Here is a 16,961-nt window from a genome sequence, read left to right as displayed (position 1 = left end):
CTATAACAGTGCTAAATTTAAGGCCACCGGCCACGTTGGCCAGGTAAATGTTCTGGTTGGTCGTGCACCTGCTTAAAATGACGTAGAGGAGATTCTGTCGGTGCGGCTCACCATATCCCCGCTCCTTCGCATCCACATATGCTTCCATTTAGCGGCAGGTGGTGTAATGTTTTGTCCGCATCACGAACTAGACAAACAGCGACCATAACAGCTCCCTTGAAAGGGATCAGTTGAAGATTAGAAGGCGAATCGTACTTTGAAGTGGTGCCAGATGCTACCGAGAATTTGAGTGAATAATGATCACAGAGAAGCCAAAGGCAAAGAAAGAAACATAACGAATTTTACCATTCTTTGTAATATTTTTATTTTGACTAAAATGTTGCCACTAAAATACGAAGGTGGATGTAAAAATTCTTCCTTGCTTTGTACAACGAAAAAAGTTCAACTAAGAAGGAGAGCACATGCCTCTAAGGTGGGTTTTCCATTCGACTAAAATCATCTTTACGAAAACGTAATTAACGTTACTTGTAATTTTCCTCAAAGTGTGTAAAATTGAATGTTTAATTGAATTTCTCTGAAGGTATATTTTCACGGTCAACCTTAGATGCGTTCTCGTGGAGCGGCTTGGAGGGAGGGGGCTATGCTCTTCTGCTCACCCGAAGAGGGGTAGCTTGACAAATTTGTGCTATATTTTCCTTTAGTAGGATGGAGAAGGAATCTTGCGATAAGAACCATTGCCCATCTTAATCAGGAATTCTGAGAACACCTATGCAATCAACTACTCGGTGGGTTACAAACACACTATTAGTAAACAAGAGACGTGCATTGCACAATGATCGCTAAGGTTTCTGCAGTATTGCTGCAGAAATGCAGATCAACCCACAAACGCAACAAGCCAGTCGAAAATTCTATAACCGACTCCGCACAAAGAAAAGCCTCAATCTGCTTATTATAGGTGAATGTGGCAATTCTAGTAACCTGATACTTAGTTTGCTCTCACCGCTTACTTTACCTTGATGCGAGAAATAGTGCGCACGCTAGAGTGAAAGAAGAGTGCTTCCTTTACTTACTTTACTCTGGCGCAATGTATAGTTACGCCAGTTCATATACTAGTCATATCCTAGTGTGCCGTCATGTAAGATTTCGCTTCGTTGCTATCCTACTAATTGTTCGTGTTTGCGGCTAAGCGGTAACTTTTCGCTATTCGCAGCAGCAGGTAGAGATAGCTCACAAAAACTGGTCTTGCTTCTTTATGGCCACATCCAACCTCTTCATTTATTACTCACTTGTCTATGCGATGTTCGTGTTAATTACCACTTTAATTTCCTAGCCTCGCTTAGAAATTTTTCAACTTCATGTCTCGTTGGCGAGAGTTCATTATCTTTTGCTCTGCCATGCGTTTTTGTGCCCTTAAGTCGTAATACAATACTATGCCTCAGTGATGCCTGTTCAGTTATGTGTATTCTGGTGTTTATTTACCCGTTTTTATTCAGTTAGTGTTCTAACAATTTTTGCTTCCTCATATTAACCAATTTCAGTGAAGTTTAAATGTACACACTTATTAGCCGCCCAATATTGCAATACTCAACACCTAGGGCATTTAGAATACTGAAAGTTACTGACGGTTGTGAAAAACGACGTATTGAAAAATTAGCATTGAATAACTACAGAGTGCGCAAAAGCTGCATCAGTTTCTTACTTAGGTTTCAAGTTATCGGGTTCTACAGAAACTGCGCACGTGACTTCCTTATTTTTGTAGGCGTATCATGACAATTTACCCACACATTTATAGTGAACGTATTTATCGCTTATGTTGTATAGCTGCATGTATTAAATTTTGTGCTTGTTTTAAATCTGTTATTCTCAAGTCACTAAAAAGGATATTGCATGCTCCGTCAGTTCTCAAAATATTGTTGTTGTGAATCATGGCATAAATATAATATTCTTGATATCTTATACAAATACATGGCAACGAAACATGGCTACGAAAACATGGTAATGAAGTTAAGGTAAGTAAGGCCATATGGGAAAACTCGTACTTACACCACATCTAAAAATATGAGCATAACCGTTTCAAAGGTAAAAAAAAACAACTCTTGGTGAAAACGTTCTTGTGATTATTGGTAACTACAAACACCACATCAGCGCATGCTCACGTGAAACTTCAACCCTATAAGGTAGACGCATTGTTTGGAATCTTCTGATATGGTAAGAGGACAAGCGCGTTTTTTGCGGTACGGCAGTACTTAGTTCAGATGTTATTTTGAGTGTTGGAGGTGAACTGCATATTCGTAAGTTAGAGCGATTGTTTCTACATAATCTGCTTTGTGTTTCACCTCACACAGGTGGACACATTACCGGTCCTACATGTACCAGTAGCTCAGGTACCAAGAGCAACACGGACAACGGAAGAGTCTTCAACGCTACCTATAAACACCTCAGTGACTATGCCGCCCGAACAAAGACAACTTGTTCCGTCATCTCACATTGAGAAAGGTGAATGTGTCAACCTGCTTTGTCGATACGCGGCCATTACACTGCGCTCCCAACTGGACTTCGGTGTTGACCCGTGCAATGACTTCTACAAGTACGTGTGCAGGAAATACAGGGGGACGAGCGTCACACTACAGGTCAGTGAGAACAGCCATTTACTAAATTCTGGCCTTGCACTGCTTGCATATTTCACATTATTGTTTAGTGCTTTCAAAGTTTAAAAAAGGACGAGGTTGATCTTTCTGTCGAATGAATCTCCAAGCAAGAAAGTGAAACATATCTCTACAGAAGTGGTAAATGCTTGCTTGCATCGTTATAGAGAGTTTTTGCAATGTCTCTTACGATTTGACAGCTATGAGATGTAGTATTCACTTTTGTGCTTGGTCTTACACCTCAATCCTGATGACTAAACTCCATCATTAACAATTAAACAAAGACCCTTGTGGTCATAAGCGCTTTTGGTAGCTGTAATAATTAAGGGCGAGAGCGTAACATGCACAGAAAAATAAATCACATCCAGAAGATTGTTACTGACTGACTGGACGTAGAATTCGGGTTAAGATCACGTACTAGCTGCATATTTGAGTCAGTAAACACCACTGCGCGACAAGAAGAAAGTGTGACGTGTCTTCTCTTCCGCCAGCCGCAATCATTTGCTGGGTGAGTGACACACGAAGTAGAATCCATGTGAAGATGTCGTGCGTTACAGATACTTCGCCGGTTCTTGGAGCATCCATGGTCGCTACCTGGGGATGTGTTAAGGCGTTGGCCAGATTGGAAATATCCTATTGGAAACGTGCCCAATGAAAGGGATACTTAGAGACAAAAAGTTGAAGGGACTAATTGCGAATGTCACAGTCATAATGTATTACTGCAATTTACGAAGAATATTGTGAAATATTAGTGGTTGATGTAAAAAGCGTACTTTTAATGTTTACTAAGCATGTAGCGATGGCGCAGCAGATAAGGTACCCGGCGTATGTTATCATGGGCGCAGATATCATGGGTTCGACTCTCATTGGCGGAACTTGTTTATCTTGTGAACTTGCGTATTTGCTTGACTACTTGTTTGTGACGAAAATACGCCAATTTCGTCTTGGTCGTCACCTGCATAAAACACTGTCGCGTTAAGAAAGATGCGGAGAGAACGAAGGAAGTGCGCATAAGACGATTTGCCACAGATGGGGTGGAGACCGAACCCAATCTTTAGGGACTGTTTATTTGCCATAGTTCGTTTTAACTATTCCCTTTCGACATCACAAGTAATGCACCTGACTGAAAATCTAGAATTTTAACCTTTTGAGCTGTTGTTCGCATGGTCTCCTACTGTTTTTATATGGCTATATAAAATTGATCGACAGCTCTTTTGTCTTACCTATGATTGATTTCTCGTCACTGCTAGATTTTGAACCTGGAATGTTTTTGCGTACTGGGCTAACAAGCACTAAGGAGTTGTTAGGTCGTCCAATATCGTGTGGTGGGAGATGTTATCTGTAACACACTGCGTTTTACATTTGAAGCCCTGGCCTCTCGTTGAGCTTTCTGTAGGCTTGTTCACACCGCAGAGGAAGGGATGAACGTGTATGACCTCAAAGTGCAGAAATCAACTTTGGTAGGCAAGATGGAAAAAAATCACAGCTTTGCCGCAAAGGCGAAGCAATGAACGCGACAGCATCAGTTTGGAAGGTCACGCGCAGAATGGCAAGCATATTGAAATGTGCTCCGCGTTTTTCACGCACAAATGACGCACGAAACGTACTCACAGGCACAGATGAATGCGAATTAGAGTCTCAGTTGTTACTTCGCTTTGTCTGAATAGCACGCTCTTTTCGCAAAGAGAGACTGGGCAATGATTGTGGTGACATTTGTGCGTCGTCTAACTAGAACAAATCGTCCCGATGAAATACAAAGGCTAGCCAGAAGGTACGATTCTCTCCACCGCAAGACAAGGGCGCATGATCGAGCGTACACCCCCTTATTCTTTACGTTGGACAAAGTATGCGGGAGACATGAGACCCGCCGCGCGCTCACTGTGCCATCTTGCCTATAATGCTGAAAACACGATATCCCCCCACCCGAGATGCCTGCCAACAGGGGTAAATGGTACATTAAAATAGCTTGCCGTTTATACGTTGAACGAGGTAATGTACTGGCCCGAGTAAGAAAAATGGCTCTCCCATCTAGTTCAAAATCATTTTTTATTAAGCTTCTTACAGGTACTCTACAAGTTAAAACGTTGGATGCAAGAACGGAGACTGTTTGTACCATGGGAAACGCACTCTTTTCTATGTCGTAAACCTAAAACCATCGAACATGTCTGTCGAAATTGCTGGAAAGGAGTCTACTGGGACATTCTGCCGAGAACTATCAAATCAGATTTACCGAATGATGCCTACGGAATCAGGTTTTTACCAGTCATTGATGAAGAAGATGGAGTCCTCTGATACTGTTATGTTGCTCAGCTTTCACAGTACTTGGAAAACGTACAGGGCAGTCCACCTTGCCGACATCAATACACTGCCCATTCGTGAATATTTCCGCCAAATGATCACGAAGTTTATTCAAGAGTGTAAAACTAAAGACTCGGAATTTCAGAAATAAGATTTGAAAAATGGTTTTATTTTATTTGTCATCGAATCATTTACAAAATTTTGTGTATACAAAAGGAGGTCCCATAGTCAGAGACTGCATCAGGACCTCCTACAGTAGTTAACATAGAAAAAATAATTGATGCAGCAAACAGTGGTACAGAAAACAGGTAATGAAATACATCGCAGGTGCCAACACTGCCTTCTATTCTCACGTCAGTGCGAGGAGAGGGAAGAGTTGGCGAGTGCGCCGTGGGGGAGCGAAGCTTCGCCGAGGAGCCTCTTCTAAAGTGAGCGCGAGGATGTGGGAGGAGGTGGCATGACGCTGCCCTCATTTTTTAAGGACAATAGTTTTTCTTGGGGACCTTCGACGTAAAATTTTTTGTCTGTATGTCTGTACATTTGTCTCTTTGTCAACTCCGTTGCTAACCACTATCAATGCCAGTGTCTTGCTGTAATATGATCCACAAGTGCGGCCGAAATAAACAGTTATGTATTCGACCTGCAGTCTGCTCTCTTCGTCCACGTCACGACCCCGTGACATATATGTGGGGGGGGGGGGGACTTCTTATCCACGTACCGAATGCCTCCCTTCAGTCGAGAGCCCAGCCCCAACCGTGAAGCCAACATCCCCGCCAACCTCGGCTTGCGAGCAAGTCGCAGGCATCACGGGCTACCTCAGGATTACGGGGCTCTAGCCGATAACACTCGCAAGCCAAAGTCCACCACCACTACTGCGACTACTATGACATACCTTTTACCAACGCCAGCCATGGCCGTAATGCAGCAGCGAAAGAAGCCACCGATCTTTCATGGATCATCATTTGAAGAACCGGAGACCTGGATGAAGACGTATGGCCTAGTGGCCGCCTTTAACAAGTGGGACTCAGAAGAAATGCTACGTCGCGTATTGTTAGTAAGCGCCGGGCTTGTTCCGCAAAAGCAGCCACTGCCGTGAGTGTGCTATGGAACTCCAACGCAAACTTGTGCTGACAGCACCGGACGTACAAACCACACTTATCAGGTTATCAGCGTACAAGCATGCTGTTGGAGCCCGTCCAGCCATCTTGATAGTTATGAAGACGCGCTGAAACTGCGGATCTCTGAGTACCACTAACTGGAAATGATATTTCACCGTTAGCGTTGTGAACAACATGCTCTCTGTGGTTGAGACGTTTAGCGCTGAACGCTGCTATCGAGGGGTCGTAGATACTGATGAAACTTTTCTCGTTTCCTAAATAATTAACGACGTCATATCCGCGGTGGAAATAATTCAGTGGAATCGTGGTGGGTCCCCACGTAAAACACTCATGCGTTAAATGGCATTTCGCGATCGTGTTGCGTAGTAACCCGTTCAGTGACCACTGTACCCCATCTAATAAGAGAGGGCAGGTTCGTTCGCGTTGTTCTTCGCTAAGTGCGTCAAGGCGTAGTATGACTAACACGAATATACTGCACCACTCTTCGGCCATGCGCTCGGGAGTGTAAACGCAAGGTAAGCGCTTGTTGTTGGCACCAGACACCATCGTCGAACTCCGTCCGGGGGAATACCGAACGAAGGAGCTGGTGTTCGGGAACGAAACACACGTGTGCACCCTACGCTCTCTACAAAGAAAGTGTCTTCATATGATATGTGAAACGTATCTGGGGAGTTCACTTGGCGCTGGTGTCAAGGTGTGATTCCGGGTGTGGAAAGCCACCATGAGTTTCCTCGCTGTGCACAGTAAGTGCATGGTGTATGAAAGCCATCAGCAGGCGTGTTCAGAGCCGAGCTAGGCAAAATGCTTGTAGTGTCGACGGAATATCTTAAACCTGCACTTACTATACCATTCATATTTATGCTATGCTGTGCTAGCGTGCTGGTTAGCCGAGTAGCTTTCAGATTGTGTGACATATTTATGCTGATACCAGTTCATGATCATACGCTTTCTAACTACAACACACGGCAAACTTCAAACATAGCAGTTCTCCTGCAAAAAAAAATGCTGATATAGATCGGCTCATGACTGGACCCTCTTTTCGTATACGGAGTATAACAAGCGAAAGAAGAAAGGCCAGCCCAAGGCAGCTCTTCGTATACGGAGCCCCCTACTCATCAACCCTTTCTTACTTGCTGCATCATTTGCACATAAACAGATTACGGGTCATATGAAATTTTGGGAAGGTGGGTGTCGTTCGGCGTTGACCTCATTATTATTGTACACTCTCAAACAGGTCTGCTCGCAGCCAGCGCAAAACCAGTGGTCGAGAATTATGTGACTGTGCACTCGGATTACTATGAATGCTGTATTCCTACAGTGGTGTGTGCTTCAGTACGCTAGTTCTCCGTCTGTTGAGAGGATGCGCCAGCAGGGTGATCATCCGAGGAGTAGTCAGTGCGCAATTGTTGGTGTGCTTTCTTCGTTCTATCGAGTTAACTAGAAGCTATATACACAGTAAAGAATGACTCCGGGAAAAGAATCTACGTCACGTGCACGTAATAAACGTGTCCCCACTCTCCCTCAGCAGTTTCGGTGCAGGGTGGTGTTGCCACCTCGAAACTTGAGCACAAACTTCTACATCGCGACACCCGGCACGTTGAAAATACTCGCCCCACGCAGAGCATGCGACAGAAACAGCACTCATGCTTTACGCAAGATGTTAGTCAACCGAGCAATATGTAATAGGACAGCACTATGATGAAAGTCGACGGCTCTCTCTATTAGGAAAGGGCCGTTGTGTAAGTGTGAAATTTGTGGGCCACTTGTGAACTCTAGCACAAAGGACTTGATAGGTTGGCTGAGCTGATGAGAAACATGTTGGCTTTCTGCTGTGTGTCTTTTTACTATGCTTGAGGGGGTATATACAAAAATCCTGTGTGTGATAGGTCTACAGTTATCTGCGAGCGTATAATGTGGCTGCAATATAGTATTTGGGCAGACTTGTGACCTCACGCAACCGGTTACACGGGTTGTTATTTCGGCGCCTCGTCTATGACAGTATTTGTCAATCTCGGTTGGGTGAACTATAGCTCAGTAGCAGCTATTGTTTCAATATTCCCTAAACTACCTAAGCTGATACGTCCAAGTTCGGCTGGTAATTTTTATTTATTCCTCTTCCCATTATTCCTGAGGTGAGAATCATGCATATTCTTTATAGGTAAATTGCTGTGAAGGAGGGCAAAATATTTCGGCGTACCTAATGAATAAAATTTTCGCACATAACTAACCGATGCTCATTCGCAGCGTGTGGCTCATAAGAAAAGGCGCATTATCTACAGTTCACGGAGATTGACATAGGGCAATTCAAAGCTAAGTAACACAGTCGTTTTCTCTTCCCCTGTCTAAACTTCAGATCATATAAGCGAACTTTGAATTGGAACGCGTAGATCGTAGCGAACTTTATCTTTAGACTACACAGTGGATGCGACATGGTATGGTTACCTTGAATGATTGCGTTAACGAATCGTTATTGCGTAAAATATTTATGAAGAGTTTTACTCAGTTAGCTCTGTGCACACAAACTCATTTTTTGTTTTCATTACAGGTTGAAGAATCCATACGTATGGGGATAAATCTGGGCCTCAAATATGCGGAAACACCACCTTCCAACCAAAGTGCGTTTCAGAAGGCAGCTGCAATGTACCAAGCCTGTGTGTTTTTTGTCTCATCACACCAATCAGAGGTAACTGAAAATACCAGCTAATGTGTCATAGAATCACTCCCTTCGACAAGACGGCATTGCAGCATTTTGTAAATACTACCAAAATATAAGAGGTGTTGCCCACTTCGGCAAATGCGTGTTGACCGATAATGTAATAATACCTGAGGTTTTACGTTATATAATAAAATTATTACATCCAAAGATCATGACGGACGCCGTAGTGGAGGGCTCAAGAAACTTTGTCTATCTGGTTTTTTACAATGAAAGCTTTACATGACTAGGATAAACGTAAAACTGTGCGGCAGTGGTTTCAGGAGTGGCCTACATTGGCTTTCCTATCGCTTGCATCATTCTAAGCGTCGTAACCAACAAGCAGGTGCGTCATTGGCTTCGCTTGTAGTGACGGCCATCTCGTCGCAGCCGTGGCGTGAAGCACACGCACATGAGTTTCTCTTGAAAGCTTCCACATGAGTATGCCACGAACAACTCCAGAGGAGCGCTGACAGTGGAGACGTGAGAGCTGGTATTCATCGGTTCACTGGTGCTCTGTCCTGGTCGAGAAAAAAAAAGACCCGGGGGGCGAGTCCCAGCCGCGATTGCGTACCAATCATGCGCCAGCTTTTCAAGCCGCACTAACGGCTTGAAAGGCTGGCGAATGACCACGAACGGCGATGCATGTGCTGTTGGTGAGATAATTCTGCAAAATACCTAAGTTAACCACGCCCTGCAATCTTTGCCAGACCACGCCAGTTAACCACGCTCTGCGGATCCTGCAAACCACGCCACTGAGCTCGCATTGTCCAACGCTTCGAACAACGCCGTGCCGAACAGTTAATGAAATGCCTGGTCCTAGAAGAAGAGGGAAAGTGGCACCAAATTTTTTTCTGCCTATAAGTGACACAGCACAGTGCCTATGCCGAACAAGTGGCGTTGCGGCATCAACGTGATGATTTAATTAGTGAGTCGCCGAACACCCGCTTTCAAAGGAAGTTTGCCAAGAGGCACTTTGCCTTCAGCTGTGACATCTGTGACAGCCTGAGGTTCGAGAACAACCAGTGTGAATTACGCATTGCGAAATGCATTTGACCGCTCAGTATACGCTCCTTAATGATCCTGATGACGTACACAAGAGCGTGCGGCATGCGAAATAAACACTGAGAAATAAACACGTTTGTCTAACCTTCTTCAAAAGCTCAAGTATGTAACGAGTAAATGTGCGAGGCTTGAGTGCCACGTCGCGTTGAAACCACTTCTATACACCGGTGCCACACGTTCCAGCTTTTGCTGCTTAAACATTTATACAGAATGCTTGGGCGGTGATCTTTTTAACGTGTGTTGACATGATAAAGCACACGCGCATTTGCCAGTTAGTCTTCATTAAGATGCTACAACTGTGACCGAGATCTAACCCGCGATCTTCGGAATACCAGCCAAGCACCCTAGCTCCTGGTCCAGCATGGCGGACTTGGCTGTTTACATAAGCGGGCATGTAGCTAAAAGTTGTGCAAACTTTCACCAGCGCATGGCATCATTGATGGTCTAGTTGTTAGCATTATAGGTATGCTGTGGCGTGTAGTAGATTTATTGTCGAGCGATGGTATCTTAAAGGCAGGAGTCGCGATAACTGGACACCGCTTTTTCTACCACAAGCGTTAAGTAGCAGCGCGGGTAGCGAAAGCTCGTCATAGTTTTTCTCTTCTCCTTTTGTCAAGCTGCATGCCGAATACATTCTTTACAATTACTCCCGGGCAATAAGGGAACAATCGTGGTATCCCAAGGGCTGGAACACAGGTGAATCAAAATACTTCATGAGTCTGAAAACGGGGACAGCTTCTCGTTCACGGGGACGTTCTGCAAAGACGCCTCGCCTAGCTCCACGAGGTAATTGACCGCAGACGTTTGTTGCGATTACTGATGAAGGCCGCAATACTTCTGAGATAGCTTGTGGGAAAGCCCTGCAAGAGTATTTAAAACTCACAAGAATTCCGGTGTGTGTCGGGGTCAAATTATGTGGCAGTAGTCGATTCATTGTGGCGATATTTATGATGACTTTGGTTGTGAGAAGTGAATGTACGAGCAAGCAGACGACATTCTTCGGCTTCGGACGACATTCAAGCTGCTCTTGAAATGGTTGTGAACTCTGAAGGATTAGGCAAGTATGGAAGAACTGTATTCAATATGGAAGAGAGTTCACATTCATAAAGAAGAAAGAAAGGTGCGAATCCAGTGATGCTCTTTGTTGCCCTGTTGTATGCACCCGTGACGGAATGAAGTATGCGGTCCCAGAAGGTATAGTCATGATGAGCGTACATGAACAATATATCACCAAAGCTGCAATTGAAACGCTCCATTGTCCCATTAGTTTGGGTAAGACATGCCGTGGTAGTGTGGTGGATGATGTGTCACTCCTTCAGCAATGCTGTAATGTCGCCACCCAAAAAAAAATGGTGGTGGTTGCTCAGCATTTTTGGGTACTCCATGACTTAAGAGAAGATTTAGGGATGTAAAGTTAGCAACGTCTTTTGCAGTAGCAGGAATTAGCACTGATGTTCCCCATACCTCATCACGTAATCGATGCCCGCCTTTTAACGAAGCACTTAACACTTGGACTGTAAGTAAGCGGACCGTATAAGTCCATTTCCACGCGCTTACAAGGTCGGTCTGAACATGGTAGACATCGTAACGTACAGGACATATATTGAGGCGGCATCTTGCGTCGTTGGAACGTAGGGCTTGACCGGATTGACTGGTGAACGAAATAGTACATACCGCTCCACTAGTACCATAGGTACAGGTGTGTGTGCGTATTTAAGACAATAGCGTGACCGCATTGCGGATAATCGTGAACCGTGGCACAAATGTCGGAGCGTAGTAGTTGCTGAATAAGAAGAAGACACTTTCGGCCGCTCCAATCGTAGCTGCGTTGATAGAGCAGATAACTCGAACGGCGTAGTGTTGTGCTTGGCATCCAAGTACCCGATAGACAGTGGAAGGTGTTTTTCTCGAGAGGAATCCAAAGTAATGAGAGCCAACGATGTTTACGTTGCTCTGAAGGCATGTCGAAAATATTGATGGCGAAGGCACCACAACGAGCAGATAAGCTTAGTAAGCAAAGGTGAGTGGGATGAGGCACCCGCATTAGAGTGCTTCTTAGCAGTACGGTAAACATTATGGATGTCGACTTCATGTGGGCGCAACGGCCAGCGAGTGAGCCAATAATTCAGATCTTTTAGTGAAGATAGCTATCGGAGAGCGTGATTATCAATCACAACATCAAATGGATGTACGTACAGGCATAAATAAAATTCCCAATCACTCCTATAATAAGGCATAAATGAAATTCCCAATCACTTCTATAATAGGAGACTTTTTTTCTGTGACTGAGTAGTTTTTCTCAGTTTACGTAAGCGTGTGGCGGGCGTAAGCAACGACGTACTGTTCAAAGCCACCTTTGTGTTGGGCAAGTACGGCTCCCAGCCGGCCACCACTAGTGTCAGTGTGAAGCTCTGTAGCGCTGACGGATCGAAGTTTTGCACTTCTGGCGGCTAAGTTAGGAGACACCGAAGTCGTTGAAAAGCAACCTAAAACGCCAGCGACCAAGCTGAGGTATCACAATTGCCAGCTGGAAAATTGGTCAAAGGGGCCTTGACAGAAGCAAGATCATTGATAATGTGTCATAAAAAGGAGCACAAATCGATGAAGCTTCGAAGCTCTATAACGTTGGTCGGTTTCGAAAACCTGGTAACGGCAAAATTTTTGCAGGGTCCGGAATGAAACAATCTTTCGAAACTACACGGCCAAGAATGGCAAGCTTGCGGACCGACCAATATTGTGTTATTCTTTAATTAGGCTGAAGACCCTTCATTGAACGGCACGTATAGTCTTGCTCGAGGTGAATAATATGGGATGCAAAGTCGATTCAAAATCCTACACTGCCGTCGAAGTAGCAAAGATATGTGTTCCAGTTTTAGATCGCGAAAAGTAGCGTCCACCATTCTTTATTTTGTGGCTGAGACAATGTAGAAGCCGAAGGGCATAACGGTGAATTCATAGAGCCCACTAGGTGTAACAAAGGCAGTCTTCGGGTGATCGGACTCTGCCATTGGCACCTGCGAATAGCCGGAAGGCATATCCAATGAAGGAAAGTACTGTGATCCCTGCAGCTAGTTCATTGCCTCATTAATACAAGGTAGATGGGACAGGTGTTTATGCAGAATGTTGTTAATTGTGCGGTAGTCGACGCAGAGCGTGAAGGACCCGTCTTTTCTTTAACGGGGACTGCAGGGGAAGCTCAGGGGTGAATGAATGGCTTTACAATGTACGTTTCAACATGTCGTGCACTGATTGGTTGCTAACACGGCGTTCAGCAGATGACACATGGTATGGACGCTGTAGTTGAGGGGCTTGCTGGCCAGTGCAGTTTGAAGGACTGTTCTTGTTCCGTCTAAAAATGGCGGTTCGAAAATAAATCAATCGCGAAGACGCCGGCTAACGATTTTCAGCTCAGGATCAATAGCGGTAGTAAAAACGTCTAAGTGGTCACCGGTAGCAATAAGTGGTTTGATACTCAAATCGAGACAGACACCGCAGGGTTGGGCATAGCATCGAGGCTAATGCAGTCGAAAGCTTTGAAGCCTCAGCAACATTCTCCACGGGGTTATAATGAGGCGCTAGCCACAAGATTACACGCGTCCACCTCACAGTAACGGTTCTAGAAACCGGCAATGGGAAATAAACCGACAATGGGAAAACCGACAATGGGAAACCGACAATAGCAAACGAACAATTGGAAAAAGAATTGGACGGCGCGTGGAATAGCTGATTGCGTAAACAGAACAGGTGTGGTCGCAACAGGGAAACATGCGACCGGGATGACCATGGCGGAGAACGGAGCAGTGGTGACGCCCGATGCTGAAAACACTTTACTAGATTGGCGGTCTTATGAGTCAAAGCACGCCATAGATAATGTTAGTTCAGAATAAGCACAATCCTCTAGAGCAGATTGTGATGATTATATCTAATAATGTCGAGCGAGGAACGGAACAGGATGACGAATCTGACAACATATATGACACCCTGAATGGCGGCTCGCGCGAGGCACAATGCTGACGTTTGAATGGTGTGTGACATAGCCATTCGCAAAGAGATATTGGTAAGGGTATAGTAGTCACGTTGTTCAAGTTGCGGCAGAGCTTTTCGCTAACGACATATGTAGCAGCACCAGTGTCGACAAGGAGGCACAAATTGACGCCATCTACAGGTAGTTCACTTTTGTTTGGAGGCCAATGATCAGGTCTTGAAATGTTCTCCAGTAATGCAGCTCTTAAATTCGAAACTGCGGCTGTCAGTTTTTCTCTCGCCGTGGGCTGCGGTGACCTAAGATTGGGGAATTGGATGGGTGACGAGGAGAAGTTGACCGGTGTTCGTCGCATATTCGGTGACTTGGCAGTCACCCTCTAAGGAGGATCAGCAGGAACGATATAGAGATGTTAAACGCAAACTCAGTTGGAGGCCATGGCATACGGCGGTTGAGGCTGAACGTAGTTTGAGGCCTCTGCACTGTGACCAAGTGAGAAGCCGCGACGGTGGCAGTGGCGAGTGGCGTGGCCTTGAATGACACAGAAAAAAAATATCGGCTGACTGTCCTGTGTACACCATTGGCTGAAAACAGGGCACTGTTGGCTAAATGAGGAACTGAAGGCAGTAGTGCCGGTATTGGCTAAGACGTGTAAGCCATGCCAGTGGCTTGGTAGGCAGCAGGGGGCAGCGGAAACCACGCTGAAGCAGCAACGGCAGCGTAGGTCAGTGAGCAAAGAACAAACAATGCATTGTAACTAGAGAGCAATCCTTCGGCAAATTGATATTGATAAATTGACAAAGACAAGACATCAAGGACGACATCGACTCCGATCTGATCGTGATGATAGAGAGTTGCCATACGGCTTTCTCACGAATTAACTGCTTTATCTGTGGAAGCAAAACGTTATTTCTGGATCAGTGCTGTCACGGCGCAAGCTCAAAGATGAAAGATCTGCAGTATCTTGAGCAGCGCCATGTTTGAAAGCATGCCGCCTGCGCAACTCATCGTTACTCTGACAGTGGGGGATGACATCGGAGACCATTTGAGGGCTTTTTGCTAGATTCACCTGAATCGCATCATGACGAATGCCTCTCAGTATGTTCTAGATCTTTCCCGTTTGTTCCAGGAATGAGTCGACGAGTTGCCAGAAAGAGTCATTCACAATTAAACTCGTTAACGTTTCGCCCTGTCTATAGATTCTTCTACGCAAGCGCTATTCAGCTCGAAGCCAGTGTACAGCAGAGTAAACATACCTCCGTGAACGTTGTCGTGAAATTCTATCAAGTGGTGTAATCGTTCCGGTGATTCTTGTACCAAAGTTTTTGAAACGTTGGTTAAGTATAAGTTCAAGTATGTCAGCTTGTTCCTGGCGGCCGATTTATTGCCCACAGCCACCAGCTCATACTTGGTCAGCAAGTCTTCTACGCTGAGCTCATCTTGACAACTTAACATGGGAAGATCACGCTGTCGGAGTGCATCAGGTATTGGTGTCATACAGGCATTGGTGCAGCATCAAGAGCGTCATGAGACAGTACTGAATCGGCCATCGTGACAGGTCGTGGCAGTGTCCGGCTGTGCAGTTCCAGCAGTTCCACGATGAAGACAAGGCTTACCACCACCTCCACTAACTAAAACGAGTGTGTTCTAAGGGCAGGAGTCGCGGCAACTGGACACCGCTTTTACAATATAAGGATAAACTAGCAGTGCGGGTGGCGATCGCTCGTTGCAGTCTTTTTTTTTTGCCCTTGGTCAAACCGCGTGACCAAAACCTTAGCTAAAATTTATGATCTGTTACACTACTACCGGTCAAGATTGCAGAGCTTTGAGAGATTTGTTTTGCCTGAGGTCAGAACAAATGAAAGAAAGTGAGTTTCACCACAAAGACCAGTAAGAAATGCAGAAACAACAAACAAATCAAATTGTTACTTGAAGAACGACCCGCACAGCTAAAAAACTGCTGTGTGTTCATTTATATTCTGGGTTTAACGTCCCAAAGCCACCGTATGATTTTGAGAAATGCAGGAGTGGAGGGCTTCAAAAATTTTGAGTGCCTGTGGTTCTTTAACGTGCACCCAAATCGGAGCACACAAGCCTACTGCATTTTCGCCTCCATCGAAAATGCAGCCGCCGTGGCCGGGATTCCATGCCACAACCTGCGGCTGCAGCAAAAAGAAAGTGGCACATTTCATGTAACATGGGAATTAATGTTATGTGAAGCATGTCGACGGAATCTTGTCTGTGACGCAATCTTGTTGAGCAGAGCGTTACAAAATGGCGCTCAAGATATGAAAAGTCACCCACAAAACTTTACACATCACGTGTTGGCGAGGCCAGGAGCCTATTTGGGCCATTTCTGGTATGTAAGCAGCCATCTACAGCAGCGCCGCGCCCAAGATGCATGAATGCCTTATTCAAAGGCTTCAATAATTTCCCAGTTGGCATGACTGATTTCAACCTTTCACATTATAGCGCGGCAATCTTTTCGACAACCGACGCGACAGGTTTCTGTCACAAAAGCAGTCAATCAGCATAAGTTATCAGTCGTCATCCTCCAAAGGTGACTTATAGCGAACAACGCACCATTCGCAGCATGCCATCGTCACATTGATTCTTCTACCATACTAGAAGTACGATGCTCATATTGCAGAATAACACTTCTCGGGAAACAGTGATGTTCTTCGGGGTGACAGAAACTTGATGGACTACTGTATAACAAGAATACGTGTTTCCGCCCTGGCACTGCTGTCAATGGTAGATGGCTATAGGTGATGCGGACACGCAGTTTGGCACGCGCTGGTGCAGTTCGTAAGCTTTTGTGGATGAGTTTACAAATATAGTGAGCACTGACATATGTGAAACAGTTGAATGAGTTTTAAATAACCGGTTAAGGGTCATGGGTTGATCAACAACGTAGCTCTTAGCAACACCAAAAGCGGTGAACTGTTTATCTAGCACTTGCTAGTATGGTAGTCGTCAGTGCTACATAAATGAACATTAGTGAGTAACCCCTACTTACACTTTGCGGTAATCCAACGTGACGTAATTGTCATAGGAGTAGATTGTTATGTCTATAAAATTTTATGATCACCAGTGTAACCACACTTTACCTTTAACCAACACTACGCCCACATGTGGTGTTTTCGCAAAGCAGTTCCGAG

Source organism: Rhipicephalus microplus, chromosome 3, assembly GCF_043290135.1.
Source record: "Rhipicephalus microplus isolate Deutch F79 chromosome 3, USDA_Rmic, whole genome shotgun sequence".
NCBI classification, from domain to species: domain Eukaryota; kingdom Metazoa; phylum Arthropoda; class Arachnida; order Ixodida; family Ixodidae; genus Rhipicephalus; species Rhipicephalus microplus.
This window is presented reverse-complemented; position numbering follows the sequence as displayed.